General features: G+C 34.2%; 1 protein-coding gene across 9 annotated transcripts in view; it reads left to right on the top strand.

The window, feature by feature from the left end:
* lrrc4ca (leucine rich repeat containing 4C, genome duplicate a) overlaps positions 1 to 15620 on the top strand; it is a 385566-nt gene that overhangs the window by 60819 nt on the left and 309127 nt on the right. For 4 of the 9 annotated variants that reach the window (XM_068217376.2, XM_073942077.1, XM_068217374.2 and 1 more), the window contains exon 1: positions 1077 to 1192. The exons of 4 other annotated variants lie outside the window; for them this stretch is intronic. The gene's annotated coding sequence lies outside the window, so the exon portion shown is untranslated. Of the gene's footprint in view, positions 1 to 1076; positions 1217 to 15620 lie in introns of those variants that run through there. One more of the 9 variants, XM_073942074.1, reaches the window with a different exon arrangement.

Here is a 15620-nt window from a genome sequence, read left to right as displayed (position 1 = left end):
CTGTCATTTGCGCGCTTTTTCTCGGTGTTGAGCGGCGCATCTGGTGTGCAACGGACTTAAGGAACTCGGCCTGCGGCCTCGTGCCAATGCACGCCTCTCACCAGTGCTGATTTACAGCCATATCACACTGCTAATCGTGTGATATTGCTCATAAATATATATATATATATATATATATATATATATATATATATATATATATATGTACACATTCATTTTCTTTTCTGCTTAGTCCTTTAATTAATCTGGGTTCATCACAGCGGAATGAACTGCCAACTTATCCAGCATATGTTTTACGCAGCAGATGTCCTTCCAGCTGACGCACATACACTACGGACAATTGTTTTAGCTTACCCAATTCCCCTATAGCACATGTTTTTGGACTTGTGGGGGAAACCGGAGCACCCGAAGGAAACCCGTGCCAACACGAGAAGAACATGCAGACTCCAAACAGAAATGCCAACTGACCAAGCCAAGGCACAAACCAGTGACCTTCTTGCTGTGAGGCGAACGTGCTACCCACTGCGCCACCGTGCAGCCAGTGTTTCGAATGAAAAGTAGCTAAAGCCAGCCCAAAAAGTAGCTAAATGTTGCCAGATGATATCAGCCTAAATATATATATATATATATATATATATATATATATATATATATATATATATATATATATATATATATATATATATATATATAGACACACACAAATATCTAATGAGCAATGAGCATTAGTTGATTTATAAATTTTATTTATACTTTCTCAAACTTGTGTGTGTGTATGTGTGTATACATAAATATGATTATGTATAGAAAATTTTTCATAAAAATATGCTTGTAAGAGCAAGTATAAAATAAAAATTGACATTCTAAAAATATATACTCTAGATATATAAAATGTGGTAGAACAATCTAAGCGATAAAAATGCATGTATGCATACAATTTAGTCGATCTTGCATTTTAATACAACAGCTGACAGATATTATTACTCCTTTAAATGTATTATTTAACATTAATCTTGCGGAATTTATTTGCATTTCCATTACCAGCATAATAATTAGCAGAATGCAGGTGTTTCCAAGATGGCTGCCAAACCCATGTGCTCCAAATGCCATTGCACACCCAAAGGATCAACAAATGCATTTATATGAACTGGGATTATTATTTTTCATCATTACGGACATGCACTATGAACATGTGAGTGCTCAATATGGTTTTATTGTATTCTCTCAGCAAATTTGCTGTAGAAAACCTGAGGACATCCGACTTTCTGTCTCCACGGATGATTTCTGGTCCGAGAGTTTGATGGTGTTTGCTGGTATTTTTATGGAGATTTGCTTGTTTGATTCAGGGTTTGAGTCTGGCAGAGAGTTTCTTTGGTTTGGTTGCTCTCCGGCTGTCCTCTCTAGCATGCCAGCTAATTAGCATGTGGTGGTATAAATAGCTTCCCCGGCCTGTTGAGAAACTTCCTGCACCCAGTGTCTCACTCGGGTCAGGTTGACGGATTCTTACTGCTCGATAAAACTGTGAAGTTATGAGCTAATACTGTATTCATGTTAAAGAGTTTTGCTGTTGATCCTTGGTCAAAAAAAGTTATCGTTTTGTTGCTGAGCAATGCAATGATGCAAAGGATTTTGCAAACCGTCATTGTGAGGAATTTGTTTGATTCTGTATATACAGTAATATTAGCTTTTTATTGCATTTAAATTACAGTATTATGCCATAATGTGCTGGATAAAATATTAACAGTCTATATTAAGATTTTGGTTCTAACATTTGGAGGTAGTAAAAACAATTTATTTTAATTAAGAAATGTTTTTTTTTTTTTTTATTATTCAGCAAGTATGCATTAATTTGATCAAAAATGACCATAAATCATTCTAATTTCAACTAATGCTGTAAGAATCATACAGTATTAGGTTCATGTGAGACTGAAAATCATTATAATGCATGCTAGAAACTAAGTTTTGCAATCACAGATAAATTAGATGTTAAAACATTGCAGTTAGCTTAAACCTAAAACATAAAAATGTAAAAAAAAAATGCAAATAGCAATGTAAAAAAAAAAAAACATTTTCATGTTTAATGAGCAAGGTTTAGACATTTTTGAACATTACATTGAGTAAAGAGCGTCAGCATAGCATTTGAAGAAAGATATATTAGCACAACTATATGTAGCAACATAGCATTGAAAGCTCTGTAGCATTTTTAAAACGTTTGAAGAATGAGATAAAACAATTATTGAGATAAATGAGATAAAACAATTAACAATTATGTAAACCATTAAAATTAGCATTTAAAGAAAGTTATTGTCATAGCATTGCTGAAGAAATATATACCAGCACACGTACAGTAGCTCTGCAAAATGTATTATAATCATTAGCATGGCATTTTAAAGATATATATATATATATATATATATATATATATATATATATATATATATATATATATATATATATATATATATATAGCATTAATGTAGCATTTATAAAAGGCTACCATTCATGTAACATTTGAAGAAATAATCTTGAATTTAGCATTTGAAGAAAGAAGATTTAGCTAAATATTAGCATATAGCATTTGCTGAGAGACACTAATTAATTGTTAAGGTGTTTGCCTTTTCTGTGTTTTTATTTTCTAAAGTGTGTTTACCTCACATTCGACAGTGTCTGCTGTATGAAACGGCTAATCAGGAAGGATGGCCACACATCTGGGCATTAATTACCTCTGTCTGCCATCCTCCCGGACTCTCAGAGCTAACGCCGACAGCGGGATTAAACTTTAAAAACAGAGGCTGTGTTTGACAGCACACGACATGCGGAGCTAAACTCAGACTGATAAGAGCTGCAGAATTAGCTGAATGCTAACACTCAGGCGGCTGACAGTATTGTGATTCGCGGGTTTCATTTGACAAGCGTGTGAGTATGTGTGTGTGTTTGTGTTGCATTTGTGTGCGATTACGCTGTATTTGTCATTAGTGTTGACAATGGGACGATGCACTTGACAGTTTGTGGTCTGAGTTGTCTCTGAGTTGTCTCTTTTGTGGAAAAAGAAAAAGTACAGAGGATTTTTTTCACGTTTAATTTTTGATGAGCGGCTGCTTTGGACATCAGCTAACTGTTTTTGACCCAGTCGCCCTAAACTCACTCAAGATTCTGAAAGTGAAGAAATAGCCAAAGTTTACCTGAGAGAGAAAAAGAACAACAAACTATTCAGTGGAAACAACATTTTTTAGTGTTTTTTTTTTCTAAATTGCTTAAGGCATCTATCTATCTATCTATCTATCTATCTATCTATCTATCTATCTATCTATCTATCTATCTATCTGTTTGTCTATTCATCCTCCTGTTTGTCCATCCATTTATTCATCATCTTCCTGTTTGTCCATCCATTCATTATCTTCCTGTCTTTCCATCCATACATTCATCAATCCATCCATATCCATCCATCCTCCTGTTTCCATCCATCCATCCATCCATCCATCCATCCATCCATCCATCCATCCATCCATCATCTTCTTGTTTGTCCATCCATCTATACATCCATCCATCCATTTATCGTCTTCCTGTCTGTCCATCCACCCATCCATATCCATCATCTTCCTGTCCGTCCATCCATCTATCATCTCGCTGCATACATCCATCCGTCCATCCATCCAGAAAATCCATCTTCCTCTTCATCCATTTATCCATCCATCCATCCATCCTTCCATCCATTCATCATCTTCCTGTCTGTCCATCCATCCATATCCATCGATCTTCCTGTTTATCCATCCGTCCATACATCCATCTATCCATATCATCTTCTTGTCCTTTCATCCATCCATCCATCCATCCATCCATCCATATATCCATCCCTCTTCCTGTTTGTCCATCTATCCATCTATTTATTTTTCTTCTTCCTGTTTGTCCATCCACACATCCATATCCATAATCTTCCTGTCCGTCTATTCATCCATCCATCATCTTCTTCGCCGTTTGTCCATCCATCCATCTTCCTGTTTATCCATCTATCCATAGCCATCATTTTCCTGTCCGTCTGCCCATCTATCCATTTCCTGTTTATTCATCCATCTGTCCATCCGTCAACCCAATCCATCTTCCTGTCCATCCATCCATCCATCCATATTCCTGTTTATCCATCCATTCATCCAGTCCATCTTACTGTTTATCAATCCATTCAATCCATCTTCCTGTTCATTCATCCATCCATCCTCTTTATCTACCTGACTATCTATGGTCATTTTTCTAATTATTATTTTAAATTGTCTGTTTCAATTTACTTTTCATTTTAGTTTCTGTATTAAAAAAGGATACTTCAATCTAGTTTAAGACTACTAAAATTAAATGCGCAGTGTTTGTAGCATTTTATTTTTAATTAATAAAATTTTTATTCATTCTTTTTTGTTTTATTATTTTTTCATTTGGTTGTCAAAATGTCTTACTGGCTTTGTCAAACACTTTATTTGTTAGTGTCATTTTGCTACGATTAAGAGCTATTAAATCATATTCATTTTAAGACTTCTTTTACGTTTTAACATATTTTATGTACTTTTTGATAGTATTTTGACATATCTTAATTACATTTTTGTAATTCATTTTAATACAGTATATGGATATGTATTCATACAACAGTTCTGTCTGGTTCTCGAATCTGATTGGCTGATAGCTGTGATATATTTAAGTAATATCAACACCCGTACAGCCTCTTTCCCCTATGTGTATTACTCTGCCCACATACAGCAAGCAAAAAGCAGACACTACAGATCTAAAGTTTAAAAGATGCTTGCTCAGTTGTTTAACTGTCAGCTTATGATTTGAATCAAAGTTGGAAGAAAGTAGTTCCTCATACAAAAGGGTTTTTGAGACTCTCCATGTTTGATTTTGTTTTTATATACACAGTTAAGCCATCAAACTGTGGCCTCGTGCCAACGCATGCCTCCCACCAGTGCCGATATACAGCCATATCGCACTGCTACTTGTGTGATATTGCTCATATATCAGCTTAAATTTATTTGAAGTTTGCATTTTATATATTTATGTGTGTAACAAAAATGTAAATACTGATTTTTTACTATTTTTCTTAATAGATTTTGATTCAAAACTAAACCGAGAAGCCTCAGTGATATCTGTATATGTTTTGCTCTAAAGCTGTTTGCATATTCATTATTATTACATGCAGGATATGATGCATCCAGTATTTTTTTATTTCATTTATTTTCTTCTTTCAGATGTGCGATTTATTGTTATCTTCTTAGAAGATGCGCCTGTTTTCTTTGATAATGAAATATGCATGAGTTCTCTTGGGTTCAGATACCTTTTCCCTTTCTCTGAATCCACTTTTGTTTTCAGCCACGATTTTGTGCCAAATTTAGAGCTTAGTTTGATCTCCTTTATTCTTCCCTGCGATAATGTAATCTCTTCATCTAAAAGACAAGGTTCAGCGGGTCATTTCATTGCAAGATATTCCAAATTACTACATTTTTATATCTGCAACATGACTATGAGCAATGGAAAAATACTGCTGAGGAATGATGAGAGCATCACTCTTTAGTAAAAAAAAAAAAAAAAACAGATTTAAAAATCATGTCCATTTAATATACAATCAGTTTTTTAATATATAAATTGCATTTATTTGTATTGGATTTTACTTTAGTAAATAGCTTTTTATGCTTTAACTTTATTAACGTTTTACTAATTCGTCTAATATTTATTCATTTATTTTATCCCAGTTTTATGATATAACAAATAAATGACTTTATATTACTTAAATAAATTAATAAATAAATTCTTCCAATGTACATTTATTTATTTCCCAAGTGCCTTTTAGGAGAGATAATTCTTTTTCAACACCGTTTTAAACATTTATGACTAATTTATTTTGCTTTTTAAAAGCTTCGCTTTGTTTATTAGGTTAATTACGCAAGTCAGGCTAATTAGGCGAGTCATGGAACAACAGTGGTTTGTTCTGTAGGCAATCAAAAAATACACAATTTCTTAAAGAAGGCTAATAAAATTGACCTTTTAATAATAATAACTGTTTTTATTCCCGCCGAATTAAAACAAAATACTTTTTGACACTTTCTCAAGAAGCAAAAAGTATAAATAAACATCTGTTAAATGTCACTTAGGAAATATTAGAAAAAAAAAATTATAGCAATTTACAGGATGGCTAATTTGTGTAGCATCTTTAAAATACACTCGCCGGCCACTTTATTAGGTACACCTGTTCACCTGCTCGTTAACGCAAGTTTCTAATCAGCAGCTTAATGCATTTAGACATGACATGGTCAAGACGGTCTGCTGCTGTTCAAAACGAACATCAGAATGGAAAAGAAAGATGATTTAAGTGACTTTGAATGTAGCATGGTTATTGTTGACCCACAGGCTGGTCTGAGTATTTTAGAAACTGCTGATCTACTAGGATTTTCATGCACAACCATCTCTAGGGTTTACAGAGAATGGTCTGAAAAAGAGAAAATATCCAGCGAGTGGCAGTGCTGTGGGTGTTAATGCCAGAAGTCAGAGGAGAGGAGTAACTCTTGAAGACCACACTAGGTGCCACAGTCACCTGATCTCCTTTGGGATGTGATGAAGCGGAGGATTCACATCATGGAAGTGCAGCCAACAAATCTGCGGCAACTGTGTGATGATATCATGTCAATATGGACCAAAATCTCTGAGGAAAATTTGTAATACCTTGTTTAATCTATGCTACAAAGGATTAAGGCAGTTCTGAATGCAAATGGGGGTCCAATCTGGTACTACTAAGGTGTACCTAATAAAGTGTCTGGTGAGTGTATCTGTTTACACTTTTTCAATTCCTAAAATATTTCCCGCCCAGTAAAACAACACGACATAAACATTATTCCACAGCGTCTCTACCACAGAGTCTCTAGAGTCTTAAAACAAACAACATCCAGCCATCTTTACTAGCAACAAAACATGTGTGTCAATTCTCACAGTCCCTTCCCAGCCTTGAGTGAACATAATTGGCTTTATGGCACAGTATTCGTCTACTATGATTTATCAGGGCTATGTGGCTCTTTACACCCTCAAGGTTGAATTTCCACGCTGAACAAAGTCGGACAAGAAGGGAAGGTTGTGCATGATCTCCAAACCTGGCAAAGGAAACAAAAAATGTAGCCCAGATGAGATTAGCTGCAGAGCAGAATAAAGCCCAAGCTTTGGATCCTGAAGATTCTTGGGGCTTCGGGAGGCATCTTTGTGAAGTTTATTCAAGACGAGCTGAGATTGACCGTACACACTGGCCATGTCAAACTTTTAAGACATTCAAGTTTGCGGGAGTCAAGCAGTAAGTAACCCATGGAGCTACATTAGTGTCAAAAATAATTCACACCAAAAAAAAAAAAAAAAAATCACATTCAGAAACAACTTGCAAAAATTATGCAAGTATGGAGCTACGTTAGTGTAAAAAAAACACCACAATGTTCACATTCAGGAAACCAAATTCACTTGTATACAAAATATTTATATACAGCACTGTGCAAAAGTTTTAGGCCAACATTTCATTTATTGTTTTACTGATGGAAGAATGGATATACAGTATGTGACCCTTCACCACAAAACCAGTCAAAAGTGTCAATTTTTTTTATTTTTATTTTATGCAGGGTGAATAAATTATATTTCAGTTGATGTATGGCTCGTTAGTCGTGAATTAATATGACTTAATTGTTTAAGACATGTGAAAGACAATTTTAGAGAGAGGCTGTTTATCCTGGTTTGAGTTGCATTTCTTATGGTCTCTAATGAGTTCATCTCGAAGAGCGGCTGGCCAATGAAATTTTATGGCAGTTTGAAACTTTGACGTATTTTCTATTTTGAATGAATTTGTACAATGTCATTCGCAGAGGTGGGTAGAGTATCCAAAATCTATACTCAAGTACAAGTACTTGCAGAATTTTTTACTCAAGTAAAAGTAACAATCTTAAAAGTTACTCGAGTAAAAAAGTATTTGATGAAAAAATAACTTAAGTAAATAGTTAGTAGTTACTTTTCATATATATATATATATATATATATATATATATATATATATATATATATATATATATATATATATATATAGAATACAAAATATTCAATAAACTGTGTGTGTCTTACATGAACAAAGCACATCGATCAGTTCTATTGAAAAACAACTGTTATTACAGTCTTCATAAACATCTGTGTGTATTTTACAAACCTTAAATAATATTAATATAAAATAGTTTTGCTTGTAGTTGTGTGTATTTGAATGCCTGAAACCTAAAATAAATATTATACGTTTGAAAGCACAGATAAATTGTGATTTATGACACCTCTCTCTGTGCCTCAGCGTGCACTGCCAGAATCGATTTTAAGCAGTTGATGACATGCGCTTTGAATGTTCTAATCACACCGGTGTGATCACATTAGTGAAAAGGTTAAACTTGATTGATACAAGTTCAAATTAGTTTTTTAATATGCAACATCTTAGTCCATAAAATTCAGACTGTTTGTGAATAAACTAAAATCTGTCAAGTTTTGTGTGTGTGTGCCATTTTATCATCTGCTAAATCTTCTCAGATGCTGCACCGTTTGAGGTATTATTACTGTAGCACGAACTATTTTGTAATATGCTTCTAACGCATTAAAAATGAGCCCTGTGGGACGTTCTAACGCGATGTTTGTGTTCTTTGCGCATTGTTTGTTTATCGTAGAAGAACAAAACCATCGTGTATGTACATAATTGGGCAGCCCTGCTTCTCTCTCCGAAGCCTTGTTTATTCCACAACCTTTTTACAACTTAAACTTTGACTCCCGTGGCTTGTTTTCGTGTCTGAATCACCAATCCTCCGTCTATATCTCTCAGCATCGCGCGCTCATGTTTTTCAGCCTCTCATGGCCCGCAGCGCAGGCACTCTGAGCGTCTGTCCTGTGATATTGTCCTCCCAATCTGTCACTTCATTTCCAGATGAATCAGCCGCTGCTCGACTTGTGCCGTTGCATTCACGCAGAGGTCGCAAAACATTTTGACCATACGCGCCTGGGGTCGTGCGTTGGGCGGCTTGCATAAATCCCACATAACCATTTGGACCTTAATGTAGTCTGTTACGCTCCAATTATGTTATAGATGGAGCAGAGATGCAGATTTCAACCCCCTACTTTTTTTTTTTTTCTTCAGCCACTGGCCAAAGGATGACAAAAATAACAAATGGATCTTCTCCGAGTATGAGGAGCTTTTTTTCTCGGAGGGCACTGAGAGATATAACAGCTGTTTCGGATGGAAAAAGAGTGCTACGGCCAGTTGCAAACAACCCCTAGGAAACGGCAAAATCTACTCTTTTTCAAACCATCTAGCCTACAAAGTATACAGTTGACGTCTGAATTATTAGCCCCCCTATATTTTTATCTGCAATTTCTGTTTAACGGAAAAAAAGTAAGATTTGTTCAACATATTTCTAAACGTAATAGTTTTAATAACTCATAACTTCTAATAACCGATTTCTTTTTTCTTTGCCATGATGACAGTACTTAATATTTTACTAGACATTTAAAAAAACATTTTCAGCTAAAAGTGTGATTTATAGGCATAACTAGGTAATTAGGCAAGTTAGGGTAAATAGGGAAATCATTGTATAATGATAGTTTGCAGACAAAAAAAAAAAAACATTGGTTAAAGAGGTGTTGGAAAAATGAAGAATCCAATTCAGGAGACTCATTTCAGACAGTATTCTTTAAGTCGTGTTCTTGTTCTGGAGTCAAACAGCATCTTCAAAAAGTCGACATGACTCTGATAAAAGTCTAGAGTCTAAAATGAGTCTAAAACAAGTCTGATTTGGAACAAAGTCGTTCTGTCTATTATATGTTTTTTTAGGAAGGGGCAGTGGCTAAAGGTGGAGATTGCCAAACAAAGCAAGCAAATCAAGCACTGGAGTCAGCAAGATAATAAGCAATTTCTAGCCCTGATCTCATCAACATAATAGTACCCGTTCAGATGCATAGGTGTTAATTTAATGAGACTTTGAACTTTTCAATTGGCTTATAATATTCCTTCATTTTCTTTTTGGCTTATTATTAAGCCTTTTTGGCCATTTATTAATCAGGGGTCACCACAGCGGAATGAACCGCCTTGGCTAATAATAATGAAATTGAGATATATATTTTTTGTTATTTAAAACTACTTTTATTAGCCATTAATAGTACCCGTTCAGATGCAAAGGTGTTAATTTAATGAGCCTTTGAACTTTTCAATTGGCTTTATAATATTCCTTCATTTTCTTTTTGGCTTATTATTAAGCCTTTTTGGCCATTTATTAATCAGGGGTCACCACAGCGGAATGAACCGCCTTGGCTAATAATAATGAAATTGAGATATATATTTTTTGTTATTTAAAACTACTTTTTAAAACTACCCCCCCCCCCCCCCCCCAAAAAAAAGACTTTCCCTAGAAGAAAGTAATTTAATCGGAAATACTGTGAAAAATGTCTTTCTCTGTTAAACATAATTTACCCATTTCATTTTTTTATAAAGGGAGATGGATGTTATTAGCAGGACCGGCGCGTTCATAGAGGCGACCTAGGTGTAGAGAGGGCAGCGTCCACTCTCCTCCCATTCCCTTCCTTACTTTGATTTGTGACAATATGTGTAATATGTATTATAATACAAATTAAACCTCTTTAACACTATTAAACAAACATGCTGAATCATCGAATGTGTTGACTTGCATGGAGTCGCAGTTTTAAAGTTCCATTTCAAACGGTTTACTTTATTTTCAAGATCTGCGGTAAACTATCTGATGCTGCTTTCAGTAGTCTGGCAATAAATGTTGTGTAAAAGGCATTCAAACTCACATTGTTAGCATTTAACACTGAATAAAGCGCATGAGATGTACCTGAGGTGATTATTGTCAGTTTTCTGTTGTTAAGCTGCAAGAAATGGAAACTGTTTCTAAAATAAAAATTTTCAGGTGTTGGTTGGGACAAAACATACTTTTAATATGGGAAAAATTCCTTCTATCGTGAGCCGTTACTTTTACTTGGAACACAATTAAAGTCTGCCTTAAATCAGCTTTTAGGTTCGAGAGTCAGGCACACTCCTGTTGGTGTCGTCAATCTGGCAACCTGCGCTTGCGTTTTGTTTTGAACCAAATGTGCAATACCTAGTTCAACCACTAGGTGTCAAACTTGCATACTACACCTTTAAGCATGCTGGTTGTTAAACACCTGCTGGTTAGTCCTGAGTTTTGCTGTCCCTACAGAGTTACTAAAACTACAATCCTGTCCTCGAGCGAGACACTGGCAGGTTTCTTCCATTGGGACTATGTGTGCAATTAGTGTACTGTAAATTACCCTGCAAGAAGAACATTTTAAAATAACTATTAGCATTAGGGGGTGTTTTAATATATTTATTTGGTGACCAAGAATGTATTTTATTTTATTTATTTATTTTTTTATGTGTGTGTCATAAGTCTGTACAGTCAATGCAGTCCCATGAGGTGTAGGAACTTTTTCGAATGGCATGTGGTAAAAACTCCCACACAATCCCAGTTTTAACACTGAGGTCTAGGGAATAGAAGGTTGAATCCTGTGAAAAATAGTTATTTTCACCCCAATAATAAAATAGTTTTTCATGATGAAAATGTAAGCCTGTTAATTAAACTTTATGATATCAATTTATTTATTTGGTTGTTGGTTGGTCGTATGATTAATAGACTGTTTAAGACTATTGAGCACATTTTTATGCCAGAAAATGTCAAGACACTTTTTCATTCATAATAATAATAATAATAATAAAATAGTATAAATCAGTGTAGACTTGTCTGACAATTGAGGGACAAAATGTGTTTAATTGTCATGGAAATTAATTCCTAAAAAAATAATTACTCAACTGTGTTCTCTTATTAGTTTTGTGTTTTTATTAATTTTTTTAATCCGCCTATTTAATAAATTTTGGCTGCTGCTTATTGTTGAGACAAGCGAAAACCTTTTTAATTCCAAAAATGAAATATTTAATAGTTTAAAAAGTAGAAGTTAAAATAAATTAGATTCCGACAATCGAGAGCCAACATATGGTGTTTTGTTGTAAAAATAATGTCTATTATATTAAAAAAAAAAAAAATTAAAAACTGTTCTTAAAACTGTCCTAAGTTTATGATGTTGTTACAGTTAATATCAAAATTATTAGCACTTTTTGATTTTATATTTCTTGCTTTTTAAAATATTTCCCAAAATGATGTTTAATGAAAGAAGGAAATTTTCACAGTATTTCCTATATTATTTTTTCTTCTCCAAATAAAATAAAATAAATAAAAATAAATAAATAAAAATAAAAAACATTTTAAGGTCAATGTCATTAGTTCCTTTAGGAAATAATTTGTATGTTATACAATGATTTGCCTAATTATCCCTACTTGCTTAATTCAGCTTTTAAAGTGTTCCGTTTCCTCAGCTGAACAGATACAGTGGAAGTAATTTCTGTCCAGTCTCCATGTTCAGTCCAATTTAACCCAATGCGTGTTGTTGTTGATGTGCATCGCAGAGCTCGTGCAAATACAAATATAATATATCTATACAATATAAGTCTTATATATATATATATATATATATATATATATATATATATATATATATATATATATATATATATATATATATATATATATATATATATATATATACACCCCTTATTTCCCTTTGTCCTCCAAATGTAACACTGGTCATTATGGCCAAACAGTTCAATCTTAGTTCCATCAGACCACAGGACATGTCTCCAAAAATTATTTTTTTCCCCAGTGTAATTTAGCAAATTGTAATCTGGCTTATTTTGTTGTTGTTGTTGTTGTTGTTTCTGGCTTGTTGATTTTCCTATGTTGTCACACAAGGAAGCAATGTGTTTGAGGTTTTCTTTAAATACTATTCTACAGTTGTTCCTCCAATTGACTCAAATGTTGTCAATTTGTCAATTAGAAACTTCCAAAACCTTGACACCATCATCTGAGCTTTTTCAGAAGCATAATAATCTTATTGTATGTAAACTTGACTTTCAAGAAAAGTTATACCAATTAAAAAAAAACATCTCTTTCATTATTCTTCTATTAAGCATAACAGAAACAAATTTGATAATCCTAACTTACCTAAAAGAGTAAAAGTTGTCACAATAACATCTGACTTTTTAATGTGCCTTTAGTGTATGTAAACTTCTGGTTTCAACTGTATATTAATAAAGTGAAAATCAGTTTCCAAAATAATGTAAACCTGACCAAGTGCTTCACTTCCACTTTAAGCTGAATACTAGTATCTTAAATGTATATTTATATTTTTAATTCCAAGGTTCTGCAGGTTGCAATGTCCTTAATTTTCATTGCCAATCTGAAGCCAATTGTTATCCTTTGTTTTGGTTGAATTTGGAATTACCCAACCAACACAGAGCCCAAGAAATCAGAGGCAGTGCTCCAACTTGTTCCAACCCCCCAGATCCAGTATCTTAAAAAAATAAAAAATCCACTAAAATAGGATGTACTGTTGTAACGGCAAAGATAAACTAAATCAGTTAGTAGAAATAATTTAATAAAACTTATTTTTTTAGAAAGGTTTTGAAGAAAATCTTCTTTCCAGTAAACAAATTGGGAAATAAATACACAGAAGGGCTAATAATTCAAGAGGGCTAATAAGTCTTGACTTCAACTGTAACTTAGATAAAATAAAATGTGGTCAAATGACTTTATTTTATTCATAATACATGTGGTATATATATATATATATATATATATATATATATATATATATATATATATATATATATATATATATATATATATATATATATATATATATATAAATAAGGCCAGTATAAAAAAGTACTTATATCTTACTGTGAATTGTGCTTAACCTACATACTACATCATTTTGGTCACGTGAGGTAATTAATATTAATATTTCAAGCCTTGAGGAGTCCATTAGCCTCAGGGAGAACTGAAGTGGCCTTGCATTTGACCATAACACAAACAAACACGCTGGGTCTTTTTTTCATTCTTGATCTATTTCTCTCAAGGTTTGAGTGAGGAAAAATCTAACTGCATTTGTCAGCCCGGTTTGAAACATTCCCATACACCACTACGACTCGGCCTCGCCAGAATCTAGTTTTGTGAGATTTATATTATATGGCTGTATTTTACCACATATCTCTCAGTGTATTACGCAGCCAGCCTGAGAATAAGTAAAGCTGACAGTGGCTCTGCATTGCGAGGGGCTGCAGTATGTGGAAAAGCTACCTCTGCGAAGGCTCAGTTCACTGAACTTTCCATTAGGGTCAGAGCTGGTGTAAAATTGCCCCTGCTCACGGAGAGTATATTGTGCCCCCAGTCTTTGCTCTGCTGTGATGGATTCTCAACTCTTCTGCTAGGAGACATCTGGGCCACGTCAATGGTCATCAAGACTTTAAATGGCCTTACGATGTTAAATGGCATTTGAAACATCTGTGCAGTCAGCCAGGTTTGATACTACTGTATATCTGTCTATGTGTAGGTTTGTATCTATCTCTCTGCAATGTGATATACCTGTCTAGTATTTCACAATGCATGAAGATGATAAAGAAAGCCTGTCATGGACGCTTTTCACATTTCCGGGTTTCTCAGCAAGCGCAAGTGCTCATAGGGTAAAGCGAAGGCACAGCGTATAGGAGAGTATAACAAATATATATATATATATATATATATATATATATATATATATATATATATATATATATATATATATATATAAATCCTATTTGCTGAAATAATAAAAGAAAAACTTAACACTGGTGTTATTCAGACTTTCCAAAAAAAGGAAATAAAATGTGTGAGACTTATGATGGCAGCCAGAAGAGAGAACACTGTCAAACTTAGGCCCTGTTTACGCTAATACGTTTGGGATCATCTCATCGCTGTCAGTGCCGCTGCACTGTCTGAGGGCCTCGGGATAAGTGTCCCCAGGTGGAAATAGAGAATAAAGAGAATAATTAAATGAATAATAATGAATAATAAAATGGTGCACATTCATGTATCATACCGCTAAGTAATGCGCTGAGTGTATAGCTGTGTCCCAAATCGCATACTTATGCACTATTCTACGCCATTTTGTAGTATAAATAGTGCAAGTAGTGTGTTCACACTGAAAACTCTAAAAATAATGAGTGCACTTTAATTACCCGGATGATGCACTTATTCAGCTGCTAAAATGAAGTGTGTAATGATGGACACTTCACACACTCAACGACCGCAGGTTTGCTTACGTAGCGGAAGGGGCGGAGCTATCGGACCCACATGTTGAATAACTTTATTTATTTTGGATGGTGAAAGCAAAATTCTCCAACGAGAGTGATTATAGCGCCTACCGATGGTGAATGCGGTTATACTCACGGCAGGTATTATTCGATAATTTGGTTGTTTATTTCACTGATTTAGCGACCGTCAAACGTCTTCAGGTAAACGGTTTGAATTTCCGCTTAGTAGAAAAAAACATTAGTGTGCCATTTGGGATGACACTACATGCATATACTATCCTGTTGTGCATAAGTACATAGTGCATGAGTGCATAGTGTATAGTGTGCCATTTGGGACGCAGCTTATGATTTATTAAAAAGAACTGGAAAAATGTGT

This window comes from Danio rerio, chromosome 25 (assembly GCF_049306965.1).
Source record: "Danio rerio strain Tuebingen ecotype United States chromosome 25, GRCz12tu, whole genome shotgun sequence".
Classification (NCBI taxonomy): domain Eukaryota; kingdom Metazoa; phylum Chordata; class Actinopteri; order Cypriniformes; family Danionidae; genus Danio; species Danio rerio.
Note: the sequence above shows the minus strand (reverse complement) of the source record. Positions and strands in the feature narration are given on the sequence as shown.